The 16410-nt window shown below is 34.6% G+C and overlaps 1 protein-coding gene across 1 annotated transcript in view; it reads left to right on the top strand.

Annotated features, from left to right (window-relative positions):
- The window catches only part of LOC126883095 (glutamine synthetase 2 cytoplasmic-like), a 359158-nt gene that overhangs the window by 81021 nt on the left and 261727 nt on the right, over nt 1-16410 (top strand). The gene's annotated exons all lie outside the window — the stretch shown is intronic.

The following is a 16410-nucleotide window of genomic DNA, read 5'->3' as shown; positions in this document are numbered from 1 at the left end:
ATAAGAAAAACATTTCTTTTCTTCCACCCGGTATAAGTACAAAAAAAAGTTTGAGTAAACCTTTGCATAACTGTGTAAATACTAAAGAAAAGTCTAAAATAATAAAAAAAAATTAGCGGAATCCGTTAATCTGTTCACGAAAAATCTACTATAAAATTTCAGCAGAATTTTCTATATCCCTAACTTTTGACGAGCAGTTTATTTTAGTATTGGACTCATGAAATGTAGTTTAGAATACAGATCAAATTACATAAGCCAATCAGAAATAACGAGGATTATCTACAGCGAATGGCACAGACAGGGCCTATTTTACCACTAGGCCCGTGAGGCACCTGCCTTGGGCCCGTATTTTAATGGGGCACGGAAAGATCACTAAACAAAACATGTTTATTAAAATAACAAAACAAATTTTCAAAATTCTTTCATTTTACGAACAGACAATGATAAATGATAACCATAAGAGTTATAATTAAGTTGATGGGCGCAAATTTTCGGCTTCAATGCTCTTTAAATGCATTCATTTTTTCAAATCCTGAAAGTACTAATTTATAATAAAATAATGAATGGGTGTGTGAGTCCATACTATTGAAGTAAAGAAAAGAGAGACGTTCTCACAAACAATTTATTAATTTAGTTTACTACAATACTAATTTATACTTTAAAAAAAATTTAGACGCAGAATGAAAGATTACCTACATTATTACCGAGGGTCGAATGTGTCTCTTGGGGGGGGGGGGGGGAGATGGGGAAGAAGTCGGTAAATCACTAGTTTTTTAGGTTTTTCGTCAATATTTCTAAAACTATGATTTAGCATAAACAATGTTCTACCTCACCACCCAAAATTACTATAATTGCCCAAGTAATATAAAAAGTATCGAAAACCTTCACTTTTCACCCTCCGTAACTCTGGAAGCGTTAATTTTATAACAATTATGTATAGGACTTTTTTTGCTTTAAATTTTATATAGAACATTTTTGTATAGAACATTGTTTACTAGTGATGGCTGGTCAGAGGAGGCAAGGGAGGCTTAGCCTCCTCATAAATTTTTTACACATGCTACACTGTTTTGTTTACTTTGCTATTTTGCTTCGCGTTAGAGATATCGGAAAAAGTTATTTGAACAAGTTATTCCAAATAATATTATAACCCCACAAACCAAATTTCATCACAAAATTCGCACTTTTAGTTTTTTTATTATTTGTAGTCAGGATCCTAAAATCGCAGAGGAGGCTGCGGGCCGGAAAATCTCACTTGCTAATGCTCCGCGCAGCCCAGCAGCATTTAAGGATGGTTTAAGGAGACCATTATCGCTTAACGCACACGCTGCCCGGAGATTGGGCAAGGGCGGTTGATCGACCAGCAGCCTCCTCTGCAATTTTACGATCCTGACTACAAATAATAAAAAAACTAAAAGTGCGAATTTTGTGATGAAATTTGGTATGTGGGATTAGAATAATATTTGGAACAACTTGTTCAAATAACCTTTTCCGATATCTGTAATGCAAAGCAAAATATCGGTAATTTACCGTGTTTTTGGATTCGCAGTAGGCCGCTTTTAGAATTAAAAAAATTCAGTTGAGTATCTTAAAAAATGTGAACCTTCAACCTGTATGGACTGCAAAACTTCAAATCTGTATTTATTTTGATATGCATATATACTTACAGAAATATAATTGTTAACAAATAAACGACACAAACTTTGGTAATACACTTTTACAATTAGACTGTGAAATTGTGAATTATGATGATATTATAAAATGTAAATAAAAAATGGTCAAACAAATGGGCCTTAAATTAGATTTTTTTGGCGGTTTTTTTTGCTAGTGCAAATTTGTCTAGATATTTTACAGTTAGGTATAGCCTCCCCTATTGTAAAAATCACGAGCCGCCACTGTTGTTTACGCTAAAGCATAGTTTTAGAAATATTGACGATAAACGTAAAAATACTACTAATTTACCGACTCATCTCAGTAATCTAATCTCATCTCAATATTTGGACCATATAGAATACTTTGGTGTTGGAAGAATGTTTGGGTTAGGCCTTTTTTTCGGACCAATTATACTATACTACCTCCGTAACTTTGGATCGGTTCATTTTAGAAGGATTATGCATAGAACCTTTTTTATTTCAAATTTAATGTAGAATATTTTTGTATAAAAGGTTGTTCACGCTAAACCGCACAGTTTTAGAAATATTGATGAAAAACGTAAAAAACTACGAATTGGCCGATTCCTCACTCCTCTTCTCCACCCAAACCCGACGCTCAAAATAGTGTGACTTTTTTCTGAACATTATGTGGACCATATAGAACAATTTGGTGTTGGAGGATACCTTTCACTTTGGATGTCTGGGTTATGCCATCTTTTGGATCAATTGTATCATACTAATAAGATACATATTTAAAATTAAAAATCACACACAATTTTCTCTTTTTTCACCTATGTAACTTATTAAAGTAAACAATATCGAAGATTTCAGGGACTTTCGGCACTCGGTAGTAACGTAATCTTTCATTCTGCGTTTAAATTTTTCAAAAATACTTATTAGTTTTCTCAGGCATCGAAAAAGAAATGAATGCATTTAAATAGCATTGAAGCCGAAAGTTTGCGTCTATCCCCTTAAGCAATGTTTAATTGTTTAAATTTAAATTTTATTTATTGTTAATAAAACTTTTATTTTCTTGTGCAAATATATTTCTATTAAATAATTAATATATTTAAAAATGTTATTATTATTACTAAATTATGTTTAGAGGCCCGAAAATTGTGTAATGCCTCGGGACTGATTTGAAGTAAAATAGGCTCTGGGCACAGACTTTCAATACAGTGGTGAAGAACTACAGGATGAGAATATCAACAGCTAAGAATAAATCCCTGGTAGTGTCAAGGGAACCCATAAGATGCAAAATAGTAATTAACAACGAACTAATTGAACAAGTCTCGAGATTCGAATATCTGGGAGTCGAAATATATGAAGATGTTAAAGAGAGCGTTAAAGCAAATAAAGCCAATTACGTGTCAGGATGTCTGAGGGATGTTATCTGGAGAACTAAAGATATGAGGCTGGAAGCGAAAGTACGCATATACAAATTATGTGTATGACCGATCATGACGTACGCGATAGAAACAAGATGCGGCACAACAGAAATCAAGAGGATATTGAGAACATCAGACATGAGAACGTTGAGGCCAATAACTGGGAAAACACTGAGAGACAGAACATCGAACGACAGAATAAGAGATCTCTATAACAAACAAAACATAGTACGGTGGGGAAGACAGAGAAGACTAAAGTGGAATTAGCATGTGACGAGAATGGACAGCTAGAGAATAGCCCGTATAGCCAGAGATTCAAATCCAACAGGCAAGAAACCCAATAGAAAGGCCTTTCAAAAGGTGGCAAGATAGCTGGCAGTCAACATCACAGCTACGAATACAAGCTTAAAATCGGTTAAGAACAGGTCAAAAGGCCTAATATAAGAAGAAGATGAAGAAGATGATGAAGAAGAAGAAGAAGAAGACAAGAATCAGAAATATACTGTAATAGCTATAATTTTAAAATAACAGTTTTATATTTTGAAATAATTACATTTCTCCATAAGTTTCTATCTAATATCAATCCTCTTCGAGGAACTCTATCATATGCTTTCTTAATATCAGTGAATACAATATGAGCGTTTGGTTTTTATTCCTGTATGTTTCCATCAACTGCCTGATAAGCATGCAAATATAGTAGTAGTAGGGGAGTAAAGTATGCTAAATTTGCAGTTACTCGAGCGTTATGGGGACCTATTGGGTTGTGAAGATTAGGTCCTAAAACCAAAAAAAGTTAAGTAAAGTTTTCCATTTAAGTAGGGACTTTCCATTTTTTAATTTAATTTTCTATTTCCAATAATCGTTTTTTCCGATTATAGCTCCATCTATCCATAATTCAAAAAATTTCTCGAATAAAAATTACTTATTTTTATGTAAGGAATCCAAATCTGCAATAAAAAGTGGGAGCTCGTATTTAGGAGTATTTACGTGTATTTTGCAGTTTTTAGATCTGATGTTCATTTCGCGAAATATCGCGGGATTTCAATTTAAAATTTTAATTTTACCCTCACCCCTCTTCGTGGGGCCTCGTATTGCATCATCTCTCGCAGTATGGGGCTTGGGTGGTTCTCCAAGTCTGGGAATTTTGTCCTCGCTCTTTCTTTCATGGTGTCTATTACTCTTATTTGTTTTAGTTCTCTGAACAAATGCCTCTCTGCTACGCATCTCTGCTAGTATCTTGGTACGTTGACTGCTTCCCTTAGGCTGTTGTTGTGTGCCGCTTGTATTTTCTTCTTTGATGTATTGCATACCTGTCCCCATGCGAGAGATGCGTATGTTATGATCGGGATTATTATACTGTTTATTAATCTTACTTTCGTTTTTATTTTTAATTCGCTGTTTCTGCCTATTAGTCCTCTTATCGATGCTTTTGCTGCATTTGCTTTTCTTACTGTGGCCTCTACGTGTTTTTGGAATGTTAGGCCTTTGTCCATGGTAACTCCTAGGTATTTTGCTTCGCCTTTCCACTCGATGGGGTTGTTCTGCATTGTCAGTTGTTCTTCTGGTTGTTCTCGTCGTTTCTTAAACATCACCGCTTGTGTCTTTTCTGAATTTATGGCGATTTTTCATTTTATGCACAATTCTTCGATGTCGTCTAGTGCCGTTTGTAGGTTGTTTACTGATATTTCTATGTTTCTGTGTTTGGCCGCTATCGCTGTATCGACTGCATAAAGGCTCAACATGGTACCAGGTGTTCTTGGTATGTCTGCGGCGCATATTGAATACAATAAGGGCGACAGGACCGCTCCTTGTGGCACTCCCGCTTCCGGAGCTCCGAGCTCGGACAGGATTTGTCCTATCCGAACTCTGAAGCTTCGGCCGCGTAAGTACGAAGAGATTAGCCTCGTCATTGCATCACTGTATCCATACTCTCGCATCTTGTATATTAGGCCTTTATGCCATACTCTGTCGAAGGCTTTGCTCACATCTAGAAATGCAGCTCCTGTATATTGTTTGTCGTTGAATCCAGCTGCTATGTACTCTGTTAGTCTGAGTACTTGTAGCTCACTGGAATGTTCTACTCTAAAACTGAACTGGGCTTCTGGGATGATTTCCAGTCTGTTCGTCTCGGCTTGTAATCGGCTTAAGATTACTCTTTTAGCTATTTTGCTGATTGCTGGGAGCAAGCTTATCGGCCTGTAGTTTTGTGGGAATGTGTTGTCTTTGCCAGGATTTGGTATCATTATGACATGGGCCTCTTTCCATCGATTCAGGAATTTTTTGTATCTTAATATGCCGTTTATTATGTTTGTCAGGTATACTATAGCTCTCGCTGGTAGGTATTTTAGGGCTCTCTTTGTTATCTTGTCGGGGCCTGGTGCTTTTTTCGGTGAACTGTTTTTGATGTGTTCGTTGATCTCTTCAGGTGATGTTGGAGGGATACCTTCTTCAGGGTCCTCGGGGCTATTTCTTTGGTTTTCTACTTCTTCTATTAAGCCTATGTCCTCGTCTGGGTGGTAGTTTAATGTACACTCTCTTTCAGGGGTCACCTCTGCTTTTTCTTCTATACCTAGTATACACTATTCCATTTTCGCCGTGTAATGGGGGTATGGGTTTTCTATCGCTTCGAAGTATTCTTTGTAGTCTCCAAATATTTTTCATATGCCCTTGTTCGTCCATCTCTTGGATGTGGTTGTTCCACATTTTGCTACGCTGGTCTCGTAGTGCTGTCTTTACTTCTCGGATTAGTTGGTTTGCCCTGTTTTAACTGATTTCATGATTCTCCTTGCACGTCTTAACTACACTCTAGGTAGTCCTCACTCACTTGGTTTCGTGTGAGAGGTGGTACCATGATATAATGAAACCGATGAAACCTAAATTTATCGTATCATGGGTGGCACGTGGCACGTAGGGGGTTGCGCCGATATGGAAACGCGCTCGATCCTCTGCTGTTGATCTGCCGAACGCCGGGCTGCAGACATCATATCATTACAAAATTTCCATGAGGTGTAAGAGACGGGAAGAACAGCGTAGAAAACTCGGCATGGCGTCGCGTGCAATAAAGAAATCTTCGGCAACAGCCAGAAAATGATACTTCGATGAGCTCCACGCACGGTAGAAAAATGTCATTTGAGTGTTCAATGTCAATCTGCGACTAGAATAATCTAACGGGTTTTGATTAGATTTCATATAATGCCAAGAAGAACATGGTATCAGTCCTTGTATGTGTCTAACACGATTGGTAATAAATATTTTCCGTTTAAGGGGAGAAGAAAAAATCCAGCTTAGAGCAATCGTGGAAACAGACCAAACATGAATATCGAAAAGGAAAAAATATCTTTTAAAGACTCTTAGACAAATGTGACTAGATCATCAAGCAATATGGCTACTTATAGCCAGCTATATGGTAGTAATCATATTTTGATGCTAAACTGATGCCATACGAGTTTTTGGTTATTTCCCCGGAGTAATAATATCTTTCGTTCATAATGTTACCCGGATAATATTTTTGCGAGAAGGTGTTTATTTCCTTGTGTGCTGTTATGAGGCTGGTAAATAGACCCCACTTATATGAAATTATTCCAATCTCAGGTTCTATAGGTGCTGGTTCGCTGAGAAAGGTTCGCTAATACTACTTAATGTACCAGCGAGACTGCTTCCTAAAGGGATAAATTTAGACCAATGAATATGATGAGACGAGTATTTAGCACATTTATTCTAAATTAACCTAATAAAATAATAAGTATAAAATATATACACATATATAAATAATTCTTCCTCTATATGAAAAAGAAGAAGAAGATATATACGTAGGTATATATAAAATAATATGTAAATATAATAGGTCTGGATCCCGCGTATGAAAAAAAAGTTGATTAATAGCAAGCTGAAAATTTGTTAATGGCTTAAGGGTGTCTAGTCGGACAAACTTTGATATATAGGAATACTGGAACAGGGGAAGTTTTAATTGTGAATCAGGTTAACAATTTGGAACGGTCAGACCACGAAAACGTCACATGAATGATTTATTGATTTGTTACCATTTCATTAAACTCTCATGTAAAAATCAGGCTGCTATTTATCACCAAATGGGAATTATAATGAGTGGAACACGTAGAATAATATGTCATATAACAGGAATTATGACAGGTGATAAATAGCAGTCTGATTTTTGCATGAGAGTTTAATGAAAGGGCAACAAATCATTTGGAAGTTCTGTCGGACAAAATACATGACCCTTTCGTGGTCTGACCGTTCTAAATTTTTAACCTGTTCCACCATTAAAACTTCCCCTGTTCCAGTGTTCCCATATATCAAAATTTGTCCAACTAGACACCCTTAAGCTATTAACAAATTTTCAGCTTGCTATTAATCAACTTTTTTTTCATACGCGGGATCCAGACCTATAAATAATTATGAACAGTAAAAAAGGACAGATTTAAAAAACTAAAACTAATGAAAATGACCGAATGAAAACTACGATAGAAAACTACGATATTGTATCTGAACTGAAATGTTTCGCGCACTAAAATCGTCCGTTAGGCCTTTATATTATGAGCTCATAAATATATTTTATGTTCTTACCTCCAGCTAAATATCGTTTAAGTATTATTAGTCCTGTCGCCAGGGGGGGTACAACGGCCTCGTTAATTCAGATGGACTTACTCAAGTTTTTTTTATGTATTTTGACCCGTAGAACACGAATTTTTTGGGTAACAGTTGATCCGGATGTCGATAAGATTGTTATAGACCAAGAACTTGAGGAATCAAATAACAGCGATTTTTGGCAAAACAAAACAATATTTTGTATTTTTTGGGCCATTTTAAGTAAAAAATATTTCTACAAGTTTTTTCGTAGGATGCACAGTTTTCGAGATAAACGCGGTTGAACTTTAAAAAAATCGAAAAATTGCAATTTCTGAACCCGAATAACTTTTGATTAAAAAATAAAATAGCAAGTCTGCTTACCGCATTTGAAAGTTTAAGTCAAATTATATCGGTTTTGATTATTTGCATTGGTAAAAATTTATTTTTTTATTGTTTAACAAAGCTATAAACACGTAGGGTTCCCCGTGCTTTTACATGCGTTTTACCGCATGTAACGTAGAAATAGTCTTGATTGCACTAGTACCTATTCTACCTACTCGTTCGATTTTAAATGAGAAATCATAGAAACATCATTCACGCACTAGTTGTTTGTAGCTTTGTTTAACAATAACACAATAAATTTTTAGCAATGCAAATAATCAAAACCGACATAATTTGACTTGAACTTTCAAAGGCGCTAAGCAGAATTGCTATTTTATTTTTTAATCAAAAGTTATTCGGGTTTAAAAATTGCAGTTTTTCGATTTTTTGAAAGTTCAACCGCGTTTATCTCGAAAACTGTGCATCCTACTAAAAAACTTGTAGAAATATTTTTTGCTAAAAATGACCCAAAAAATACAAAATATTGTCTTGTTTTGCCAAAAATCGCTGTTATTTGATTCCTCAAGTTCTTGGTCTATAACAATCTTATCGACATCCGGATCAACTGTTACCCAAAAAATTCGTGTTCTACGGGTCAAAATACATAAAAAAAACTTGGGTAAGTCCATCTGAATTAACGAGGCCGTTGTACCCCCCCTGGCGACAGGACTATATTATTTTTATCGTAAATAATTTTAGTCATCTGGATTCGTATCGAAATTGAAGTGGAAGTTCTCGTTAAGCGCGTGACACACCCGCAAACTTTAAGTAGGTACGCGGGTTTAAAGATCGCGGACTTACTCGGCTCGCCGTCGGTGATACACGGCAGACTTAGGTATATTGTCGGTATTTTCAGTACCTACGTTTCATTAAAATGAACACTTTAAGCGTGTGATACAGACGCAAACTTTAAGTACGCGGGTTTAAAGTTCGCGGACTTACTCGGTTCGCCGTCGGTGATACACATACACGGCAGACTTACTTATAACTCATTGCGATGTCGTCGATAGAAGATGCTTTGTGCTATTTTGGAATTTTGTCTTATTATATACTTCGTATTGTATCCTATCGTATTATATATATTTTTAATACTAATAAAAAAAAAAGACGAAATCGAAAAGTGTGGGTAACAAACAAAATATCATAGATAAGAGGGTAATATTTTCATCAGGAGGATAAAACAGCCTATAAATAATTAGGTTTACTTAAAAACAAATAATCAAAAAAGCTTAAAATAGTGTTTTACGGTTTTCTCAAAACTTATAAAATGTTACTTGTCTCCTTTCAACAATAAACGATTGAATTATTTCTAGGCAATTTGCTTAATTAGTGAAAATATAAGTGTAACTTTAAACGCAATAACATGATGGCTCGAGGCTCGCTGCTCGTTGCAGTGATACACGTACGGGTTACGAGTAAGATTTCAAACTTGTTGGATCGACGGCGTACTTACTCGGCGGACTTAAAGTACGCGTACTTGCTGTGATACACGCGCGAAAAAGGTCGTCGTAAGCCATAAGTTCGCGTACTTACTCGCGTGTGTATCACACGCTTTACATTTTACATTATATTTTACAAAAAATATCGTTTTATTTTTTCAAAAAAAAAAAATTGTCCTAATAGACCACCGTCGTTAATTTTTTGTAAGTGAGGTAAGCTGTCAAAATTATGATGTGAAATATATCACTTGTTTTTGATCTATTATAATTTAATACAAGGTAGACCTATAAGTAGGTAGGCCTATAAATAAGAAGGTTTACTCAAAAACAAATAATCTAAAATAATTTAGTATAATAGCTTAAAATAGTTTTTTACGGTTTTCTAAAAACTTATAAAATGTAACTTGTCTCCTTTCAACAATAAACGATTCAATTATTTATAGGCAATTTGCTTAATTAGTGAAAATATAGGTGTAACTTAAACGCAATAAAATAACGGCTCGCGGCTAGTGGCTCGACGCAGTGATACACGTACGTACAGGCTACGAGTTAGATTTCAAACTTGTTGGATCGACGGCGGACTTAAATTACGCGTATTGTACCCTCGGAGATCCGTGGAAAAAATTTATCCCCAAAATAACAAAATTCAGTTTGGCAACACTGTGCGAATGTTGATAGTAACATATCCTTTTTAAGATAAGCACAACTGTAATTTAGTCCAAACAAATTAATATATTTTTTGCCAACAAAAATGAGATTTTTCAACCAAATAATGTTTCAAATATGATGTGCAAAATAATTTTTATTTGGGTTCTGCTAATGGGCTTGCTTTTTTTGGCATTAAAGTAAAAAAAAACTAAATTTTACTCATTAAATCAATGTTATCGTCTTAATTCTCCGACTCCGGTTATCGTCTTAATTATTTTAACTGTACTAATATCCGTTGGGTAATTCTGAATGATTAATAGGTCGTTAAAACATTTTATCTGTAGCGGCTTCTGGAATATCTTAAAAATATCGAATTTCATTGATAAAATGCGCATATTCCACCGATCTTCTCTTCGACAATACTTGCGGTGACACACACGCGAAAAAGGTCGTCGAGCCATAAGTTCGCGTAATTACTCGCGTGTGTGTCACCCCTTTAACGGGAGAGACACTCTGGGTATTTGTGTCTTCTGATTAACTATCCTCTATATTTTATGAGAAGTGAAACACAAATACTTGTCTCTTTCATTTGGCTGTTATTCTAATTCTTTCTTCAACGAGATAATTTTCTATCTACTTCTGACGGGAGATGAATTTATTTCTGCTATTGTCACTTTAGTCCTGTCGCCAGTGGGGGTACAACGGCCTCCTTAATTCAGATGGACTTACCCAAGTTTTTTTATGTATTTTGACCCGTAGAACACGAATTTTTTGGGTAACAGTCGATCCGGATGTCGATAAGATTGTTATAAACAAAGGACTTGAGGAATCACATAACAGCGATTTTTCGCAAAACAAAACTTCTTTTTGTATTTTTTTGGATCATTCTAAGCAAAAAATGTTTTTACAAGTTTTTTCGTAGGATGCATAGTTTCCGAAATAAACGCGGTTGAACATTAAAAAAATCGAAAAATTGCAATTTTTGAACCCGATTACTTTCATTGCTAAAAATTAATTTTTTTTATTGTTAAATAAAGCTATAAACACATAGTGATTGAATGATGTTTTCAATGCATTTCCCATTTGAAATCGAACGAGTAGGCGCGCATACAGACAATTTCTACGTAGATTAGGTACATTAAAATGCATGAATTGGGCACGGGAAACACTATGTGTTTATGGCTTTGTTTAACAAATAGAAATAAATACTTAATTTTTAGCAATGCAAATAATCAAAACTGATAGAATTTGACTTGAGCTTTCAAATGCAGTAAGCAGAATTGCTATTTTATTTTTTAATCAAAAGTTATTCGGGTTCAAAAATTGCACTTTTTCGATTTTTTGAAAGTTCAACCGCGTTTATCTCTAAAACTATGCATCCTACGAAAAAACTTGTAAGACGACTTTTTGCTAAGAATCACTTTTGTTTTGCGAAAAATCGCTGTTATGTAATTCCTCAAGTTCTTTGTTTATAACAATCTTATCGACATCCGGATCGACTGTTACCCAAAAAATTCGTGTTCTACGGGTCAAAATACATAAAAGACTTGGGTAAGTCCATCTGAATTAAGGAGGCCGTTGTACCCCCACTGGCGACAGGACTACTTGGACGTTTTGAGTTTTCTACGTGACAGAATCGTATTCGTGACGTCACCAGAGATGGGAATTGCCGCATATTATGTACAATAATATAAATGTCAAACGTACTTCTCTGAATTTTATGAATATGTTGTGAGAATTCCGGACTGTGCATATTATTGATGTTATGTAATAAGTAATAAATTTTTAATGTCCATCGCATGCTACAATTTTGGATAACGCACAACATGAAAACCTTTTTTTTTATTTTAATACTTTGTATTAAATAATGTAAACCAATTATTTACATTTTACTAAATTGATTTCATTGTGTTCCCTTGTTATTTCGGTCATTAAACATGATGATTGTAATAATCAAACATTTTAATATAATAATACTCTCACGCGACTTATAGATAATTTGTTAATATTACGAAATTACTTACATTTATCTCCAATTTATTTGTTATCTACTCTCAGAAATTCAAAACAAAGAAATTTTTTCTCAACACAATCTGTATTTATCTTATTTATCATAAGAGAAAAGCAAACTACTTACTTAATTATTTTTTGTACCGGTTAAAGTAAAACATTATCTTTTATTTCAATGGGAAAATATGTTATTCTACGGCCGTGCTAAAAGAGCCACTTTCACGCATTTCGTTTCCGAAAGTTGCACTTTCCCGCACGGCGTACGTGAAATTAAATTTTCCCGCACGGCGTGCGGGAAAGTAAAATACCTTGTAAAATGGCATTATAATATATTATAATACATGCAATAAACTAATATTTAGATATATTTTACTAATTTATTTCAAATTTATCTTATTGTGTTCATGTTTTAATGAAATTAGCGCAATAATTCTATGAAATAAAATTATTTTGACATGCTATTTAAAAGTCAGATTAGTAAACAATTTCAATAGTTTTGAATCTTCGTCATGGAAACCAATTTCGTCGTCGTGGTAACCCATTATATTGAAAGTTTGGTTTTGACAACCTTGTCAAAGAATTAATTTGTGTATTTTTACTTCTAAATAAAAATTTATATAACTCTATTTTTTGTGGCTTCTTTCCAAACGTACCGTCCTAGCAAAAATATTGTTCGTAACTCATGCGGAAAGTGTCTTCCCCGCACTCGACTGCTTGCCGCTTGCCCGAACTCCGCTGTCGCGTCGTTCAGGTCAACGGCAGTCTCGTGCGTGAAAGTATCACTTTCCGCACTAGTTAGGATAATACCTATTTTCTACGAGCGTGAAAAAATTTCTACTTTTCCGCACGCGTTTTAGTTTGGAAAGTTTTACTTTTCCGCACTTATTTTAAATATTTTAATATGGCCTTGAAATAATTATAATACATGCAATAAACTAACATTTAGATATTATTTACTAATTTCTTTCAAATATATCTTATTGTGTTCATGTGTTAATGAAATTAACGCGATTATTTCATTCATAGGAGATTCTGACCAATAGACAGCTACAGAAATAAAAATTAAACTGATAATTTTTGATAATTTCCCGTCGTCAAGTATATTACGTCAGATGCCCTTCGTTGCTATGAAAAAATACATTCAGTGACATTAATGACAATTAATGTTTTAAAAATTATAAAAGTGATGACTTTCAACTGTCAAATATATTTATAACAACTGTGTGTTTAATTGTACTAATTTGTACTAACATAAATAAATTATAATAACATTTTGGTTTTGAACAGTTTTATTCATGAAATAATCGCAACAAATTGCACTCGATCTCCAAAATTAATATATAATTTTAGAGCTTTTGTGCAATTACTACTGATTTTTTCATTCGTAGGAGATTCTGACCAATAGAAAGCTACAGAAATCTAAATTAAACTGATTATTTTTTAATGATTTTAACTTCCAATCGTATAGTAAGATATGTGACCACGTGCTTAATTCTGTTCAATCAGATTAAAATTATACTGAGAATTATCTACTGTAGAAAATTACCGATAGAATTTTTTTAAGTAGATTGTCTCTGTTTAATAGTTTAACAGTTTCCTAGTTTTGACAACTGTCATATTTAGGAAAATATCCTTAACATACGTATTAAAAAATAATCTTACGAATATCACACGACAGTAAGAATAAATAAGAAAATAATGCTTCATTTTTACTCAAATTTGTTGTCATTCGGCAATAGCCACTCGAGCCCTGCGGGCTCTCCTGTCTATTGCCAGACAACAAATTTTCGAAAAACTGTCGTATTATTTTCAATTTATTCTCACTCTCTTGTGATATTATACCCGATAATTTTTGATAATTTCCCGTCGTCAAGTATATTACGTCAGATGCCCTTCGTTCCTACGAAAAAATACATTCAGTGACGGTAATGACAATTAATGTTTTAAAAATTATAAAAGTGATGACTTTCAACCGTCAAATTTTTATAACAACTGTGTGTTTATTTGTACTAATTTGTACTTACATACATAAATTACAATAAAATTTTGGTTTTGAACAGTTTTATTCATGAAATAATCGCAACAAATCGCACTCGATCTCTAAAATTAATATAGAATTTTAGAGCTCTTGTGCAATTACTACTGACAATTCGATGAAATAAAATTATTTTGACATACTATTCGAAAGTCAAATCAGTAGACAATAACAGTGGTTCTAAATCGTCGTCATGGTAACCAATTATATTGAAAGTTTGGTTTTGGCAACCTTGTCAAAGAATTAATATGTGTATTTTCATATTAATTCAATAATTTGATTAAGATTTGGCCATTTTTTAAACGCTCGTATAAAAAATATTGTTACAACTCCGCTTTGCGTCGTTTGGCAAACTGCAATCGCGTGCGGAAAAGTATGACTTTTCGCACTTCTGACTATACAAATCTATTGTACATTAGTATTAGGGAATTTATACATATCAACCCCCACCCTATTCGTCAGCTTTGCCTGATTTTAGCGTCCTCTTTATTCAAGTTCCTGCGCTTCAATACCCTCCTGATACTTCCACTCCAGGACAATCTTGATCTTCCATTTTTACCTCTTCCTGGCTGATACCAGCTAAATACTTTACTGGACCATCTACTTACTTCCAGAAGATGTGCAAACCATTTAAGACTCTTCCCTTTGATACTATTATTTAATGTGTCTGTGACATTTAATCTATTTCTAATGGTTTCGTTGGTAATTATGTCACTCCTTGATCTTCTGGTGCTCCTTTGAAGTTAGACCAACTTTACTACATTTATTTTTCTCTTTGCCTCAGCATTGAAAGTTCACATTTCACTTCTACACGTTACTACAGAGTTCACAAATGCTGTTTTTGTTTGTTCTGTTTTATGTCAGTCCCGCCATATGAAATTAATACTTCCAATTACTTTCTTTCCCTGTTCTATTCGGTGTCTAATTTCCTATTGTTCTATTCTGTCTGTTGTCTAAATTGCTCCTCGATATTTTAACGATTTACCTGTGTTATTTCCACGTCATTTTCAATCACAATATTACATAGTAGACACCGTAGTATTAGCGGAAACAGAAGACCAACTAAAAATATTGATGAACATATTATCAGAAGAAAGTCACAGACTGGATTTAGATATTAACTTTTCCAAAACCAAAATCATGGTATTCCACAAGAACCCCCATAAACAAATTACACCCAACATATAAATAAATGGTATCACCCTTCAGAGTTCCCAAAGCTTCATATACTTGGGCAGAGAACTAAATAGTCAGCTAGACCACTCAAAAGAAATTAGAAGACGCATTTAAATGGCAAGGTCTGGTTTCATGAACATGTGTAAAATTCTCTGTAACCCCAAGCTATCAGTCACAACAAGATTGAGAACACTAAAGTGTTATGTGTGGTCTCTATTACGATATGGCCGAGAGACCTGGACGTTAAAACAGTAGACGTCGACAAATTAAATTCATTCGAAATGTTGATGTACCGCCGAATGCTAAGAATAAGCTGGACCAGCATAACTACGAATGAAGAAGTACTGAAAATAATGGGCACACGTCCTCACCTGGTCAATACAATCAAAATTAGGAAGACGTCATATGTAGGACACATAATGCAAAGTCGAAGGTAAAAGGGTATAGGAAGAAAGAAAAAATCCTGGCTCCGAAACATCAGAGATTGGACCCACACAAGAGGAAATGAATTAATCCATCAAGCCCTGAACAGAGAGAAATTTGCCATATTGATCGTTAACCTTAAGAGATAATGCACTTAGGAGGAGAAGGTCAATCATAACCTTACAATTATTAACTAAACACTAAATATTCTGTGTTTTGCAAACTTTTATTGGGTCCTCACTATTTAAATTAGTGTTGCCCAAAATCGGTCTTGGTCTTGCAGTCTTGGTATTGTTCTTGCGTTTTAGCAAGACCAAGACCAAGACCAAGACCGCCTTAATTTAGCAAGACCAAGACCAAGACTGACCGTGCAAGACTTGAGCAAGAACAAGACTAAGCCTGCGAGACTCTTGCGTCTTGCAGTTAGGATTGACTGTCGTTTTATGGAATATATTTGTTCGGGAATATAGGTCTGGATCCCGCGTATGAAAAAAAAGTTGATTAATAGTAAGCTGAAAATTTGTTAATAGCTTAAGGCTGTCTAGTCGGACAAACTTTGATGTATGGGAACACTGGAACAGGGGAAGTTTTAATTGTGGAACAGGTTAAAAATTTGGAACGTCAGACCACGAAAACGTCACATGTATTTTGTCCGACAGCACTTCCAATCGATT

Source organism: Diabrotica virgifera, chromosome 4 (assembly GCF_917563875.1).
Source record: "Diabrotica virgifera virgifera chromosome 4, PGI_DIABVI_V3a".
Lineage (NCBI taxonomy): Eukaryota > Metazoa > Arthropoda > Insecta > Coleoptera > Chrysomelidae > Diabrotica > Diabrotica virgifera.
The sequence above is the reverse complement of the archived record's forward strand: the minus strand, read 5'-3'. Positions and strand labels throughout refer to the sequence as shown.